Source organism: Cricetulus griseus, unplaced genomic scaffold, assembly GCF_003668045.3.
Source record: "Cricetulus griseus strain 17A/GY unplaced genomic scaffold, alternate assembly CriGri-PICRH-1.0 unplaced_scaffold_9, whole genome shotgun sequence".
Classification (NCBI taxonomy): Eukaryota; Metazoa; Chordata; class Mammalia; order Rodentia; family Cricetidae; genus Cricetulus; species Cricetulus griseus.
Window position 1 is genome coordinate 319,269 of NW_023277432.1, and position 5,155 is coordinate 324,423.

At 39.3% G+C, this 5,155-nt stretch overlaps 1 pseudogene; it reads right to left on the reverse strand.

Annotated features, from left to right (window-relative positions):
• Nucleotides 1-266: 266 nt before the first annotated feature.
• On the reverse strand, nucleotides 267-1,349 carry LOC113838932 (annotated as a pseudogene).
• Between the last annotated feature and the right edge of the window lie 3,806 nt (nucleotides 1,350-5,155).

Below are 5,155 nucleotides of genomic sequence, written 5' to 3' on the forward strand. Positions count from 1 at the left end.
AAGTTAGTCTCCAGAACATTTCAAAAAAATTGTTTTGGTAATGATGTCTCAACAAAAAACCTTTCCATTTGTAGTGTCATTAAACTGACTAGTATAAAAAATTATATATACTGTAATTTGAAAGGCCTTTTGGACTGTGGCCTGGCTGCTGGTGCATCTTGGGAGAGATCTAACATCACTGGAAAAGGGGAATAGGAGATTGATTTCCATTCCTGTGTGCATGCAACAAGCAGGAAAACAGCAAAGTTACTCCAACTAGCTTGTACTCAGCTGTGCTTTCTGCAAGCAGAAGATACATTCAATGAGTTTTTAAGATTTGGAGTATTTGAGCTTAGTGAAGGATTTGAGTTTCCCAGTTGAGAACGCCCATTTACTGGGCTACCTTTACATTTCAAAATACCAGTACACTTCCAATTGTCCATGTAATTAGCTTTCCATAACCTCATGCAGCCGTCATCTCCTGCGGATGCTAGCACTGTTCCTGTTATGTTCCAAATCACCCACCAGACCTGAGAGTTGTGATTAGCAAACTGAGCCAAGATATGGATTTCAAGTTTTGTGGGACCACCAGAAGAGGTAAGTTCTTTACTCACAGGTTTTAATGTGAAAATTCTTACATCTTTCGTGGCTATTGCCAGGATATGGAAAGATCTCCCCAAATTTGGAGCAAAGGCAATATCATGAACAGGATCTGTGACTGTGATAAGAGTTTCTGCTTTTGCATATTTCCTGGTGTTTTCATTGTACTCAAAAATCTGAACATTGGCCATTATGGTTCATCTGCTGTCATTACTTCCCACTGCGATCATGGGGTAATGAGCAGGAGAGATGGAAGGGTTCCAAGAAATACAGCTACAGCTCAGCTTACATGAGATCTCGTGCTGTAGAGACCACTGGCTGAGATTCATAACATCTGGGGCCTCATATATTCTTACTATGCCATCTGCTGAACAGGTTGCTAACATCAGACCCATATGTTTGGAAGCAAATTTCACATCAGTAACAAATGTTCTACTGTCCAGTAGAGTTGTCCTCTTCACCCAGTGACTCTGTCCTCGAATATTATCATTTGATTCTCCTACTATTTCTTTTCAAAGAGCTGCTGTTTGGTCAACAGAACAGGAAGCCAAAACCTGTCCAAATTCAGGATGAGCCCATGTCACAGGCCATACACATCCACTATGTGTCTTCCAACTAGCAGTACAATGTAAATCTCCGCTTTCACTTTTATTCCAGACCTTGATGGTCTGGTCGCTGGAGCAGGTGGCCATCCTGCACCCAAGGAAGTCAAAAGACATGTCATTCATGAGGACTTCGTGGTCCTCTGCGATATTGTGCACCACAAACATGGCCTCTGCCACTGTCTGCCTGCCCCACCTCCCAGAAGATGGTGAAGGTACCAGCAGACCCCAGACCACCTCAGAAGTGCTTATGGCACATCAGCCCACATCACCCCTCGTGCCACTGGGCCCTTTCTTTAATGGTGTTAAAAGCATTCAAAATTACTGTGTCTTTTCCATCAATGTATTGTTATAAGAAATTACTAGTGCTCCTTTCTTAACAAAACAGAGACATTCATATCATCCTTGTTGTGTCCTTTTCAATGTAGATATGAAAGAGTCAACAATAAAAACCATTAACAGAGACAATATTATGTCTAAGACATCAGCACAATAATCTTAAAGCTAGCCTTATTCACTTTTTGGAACCCGTAGAGATTAACAAAGATTTGGAGCCAAAATAACTCACAAATGAAATGTAGTTGAGTTTTTCATGAAATCTTCTAAGAACCTGTGCTTACTTGCCAGTCCAAAATCACCCAATACATTCAAAAAAGAAATGAAGCCAGGATCGGCCTAGAGGGCCACAGCAAGACAAGGATATGACTGTTTTATTGAGGAAACAGATATTTTATATTGTCATCAGAAACATAAAATAGAGGCCATTTCCAGGTTCAATACAGCTGTAGTTGCCAGGATACTATGAAAATTGTAAGCCATGCAGGGTATATAAGATTAATATCTAAGAAAAAAATTTGTTAGGCTTACATACTTCCTTGATTACTAAGAAAGCATAGAGAATACAGATTATCCTGAATGCTTCCCTACCTGATGGAGAGCATCAGCCCATCAGGAACCTGAATGTACATTGTGTCCTAGGAGACATGGGCTTTATTCTGAATATCCTATGACAAATGTCTCTCAAGGCAGGTAGATCAGTCCAACTGCATGGTGCCCTGCAGATAATTTTACCCACTGAAATCCTGACTCTGACATTCAGGGTCTGCGATTATTCTCAAAATTCCCATCTTTCATGTCCTACAACAACAGCACTATGGAGAGCTTTCATGTCTTTTGCCATTTCAAGTCTCGATATCTTCAACATTCTTTGAAAAGTCAACATTCTTATGTCCTTTACAGCAAAAAATTAACTTATAAAGTAGCATCCAACATTCTTCAGTTTTGCAGTGATTAAATTAGCTAAGTAACAGCTACTCTGGGAATGAACTGATTTTGTTTTTACCTTAGGCCAGTGTCTAATTTTATGGAAGCTTACAATAGAAACTCAAGTTAGTCACTGAAGGTAAAACATGCCGAACCATTGTTTCTAATTTTCTCTTTAGCTTTGTTATGAACTTGTGCTCAGCTAGCTCTCTTAGCCAGTCCAGTCACACTTGCTCAGAGACATTGCCAACTCAGTTGAATTCTTCTTCTCATGTCAGTCATCAGTCAATACAATCTTTTTCAGGCAGAAATAAGACATTCTGATCTAAGAACACACTCAAGAGATGTTTGCTCAGATGATCCTAGGTTTTGTCATGTTGATACCTGAGGGTAATTAAGAGATAGATACAGTAATATATGAGGTTTTAAAAATCCAAAGCTTCCAGGAGTTGGTGGAATATTTCTTTAATCCCAGCACTCAGGAGACAGAGGCAGGTGGATCTCTATGAGTATGAGGTCAAACTGGTCTCAGAGTGAGTGCCAGGATAGATTCCAAAGCTATAGAGAAACCGTGTCTCAAAACAAAACCAAAACAAAAATCCAAAGGAAATGCATTAATCACATCAATATCTGATGTAGTAAGACTCAAACATCAAGATAGCAACAACTGGTAAACACGGAAATGCCAAGAAATGGGAAGAGGCAATAATCTTACATAAAGATTAAAAAAAAAACTAAAACTGAGTCTCCAAAAATCTTTCTAACAATACAAACCTTAAGGAAATGATAACATAAGAAATTTTATGTAGAAAATTTGGGGAATGTCCATAAATATAAACAAAAATGAATATAATTACATTGCAATTTTTGATTACAGAAAAACAGTGCACAGATTCAAATAATATGAGGACTAGTCTTGTCCCAAAGATACAACAATCAAAAATATATAAAACACAGTTTGAAGGAATTAGGAAAAGTCAAGAAATAAAGCAGGGAAAATAAGCCAACTTTTAATCAAAAGACCAAAGAAAACATAGGGAAGGAAAGGCATGATCTTGACCAATGTAATCATCTCCCTATATTTCTGTGTGTATAGAAATTATATTAACACAAACTTCAAAACTTTCACAAAATTATCTGGAAGTGACACTTGATAGGTAGTTTCTGACACTTGGCCAACTGATATTTCTTCCAAAAACAGAATCCCTGTCCCGACCTGCAGGATGTCAACCTGGGGCAAGAGAGTCAGGGATAGGGAATGGGGACAAGAGACACAGAAAGAACAACCACAGGACAGGATTCTGATCAAGTGGCAAACTTTATTTTTCTGAGGCTAGCTTATATAGTCATAGAGCAGGATATGGGGAGGGCTAGAGTTGATTGTGTGTGCACCAGGTGTTAGTGTAGGCAGGATATTAGGAAAAAAGAAGATGTTTGTCAGGGTAAAGAGTATATGAGTAAGAGGTCCAGGAAGGGTTGCCCAGGTGACTGAGCCTGTGGGTGGAGGACAGGGTCAACTTGTTTCTTTTCTTGAGCTGAGGTTCTAAGGAGCTGCTCTATAAAGGTTAATATACACCTATGTGGCTGGCCAAGAATGGCCTAAGATCTCATGCAAAGCACTGACATCTTTGGCTCCCAAAAAATCCCCATGCTCTAGAGCACTCTATGGAAATTGAGGTGATCTATTGCTATGTACCAGCACCTCCTTGTAATAATTCCTACTTCTTTCAGGTAAATGCAGCCCCTCTGATGCTCAATCACAAAACAGCATAGAGAAATAATTTAAATAACTTAAAATCTGCTTCTACAGATTATGACACAAAACATGGATCTTGTCCTAACTACCTGCTAAATACCATGCACACTTCAGTAATCTCTGAACTTCAGAAACATCTTTTCTCCCTGGAACTGAATTTCATTGAAACACACCATTGCATTTAGTTGTAGCAACAAGTTACAAGCATTCTAATCATGTATTGGTGAAAGACGATGAACATCACCATTTTCATATAAGTTCCTAAACTCTTTGCAATATTCGTAATAAAAACATGAAAATGGAATGCAATATTCAGAACTCCTAGAAACCAGAATTTCAGTTTTCTAATCTTCCTTCCCACTGCCACCAAAAGCAGTACCCATATGTGAACACTTGACATTGATACTGCAAGATTTATATCCTACAGTGTCATGGCTTCACTGTCTCCCATTACCCAGTAAAACCATTATGGGAGGCATGTAGGACAAAGGCCACTGCCCAGGTCTCCACATGAATCAAAAGAACTATATAATGGCTCACAGTCCATCCAAAAAACAACAGGATTGAAATCTCACTTGGTGATGGTGGCACAAGCCTTTAGTCCCAGCCCTTAGGAAGCAGAGTCAGTAATGTCTCTGTGAGTTAATCACCAACCTGGTCTGCAAGCTGAGTCCCTGTGAAGCCATGACTTTTACACAGGGAAACCCTGTCTTGAAAAACAAGCAGTAAATAACTAACTAAAGAAATAAATGTAATGATAGCTCAGCAGACCTTCTCTGAACACCATGGTATAGCTTGTGATGTATCTTGCAATTCATTTCAGCAAAGGCAGAAGAAACCATGACAAGAAGCCACAAATTACCTGACACTAGTAGTTCTGACTGCTAACATCCCCATCCAAAGAAAAATAGCCCAAATTGGCTAGGGCCACCCTGCAAGGAGTCATATTAGCAGC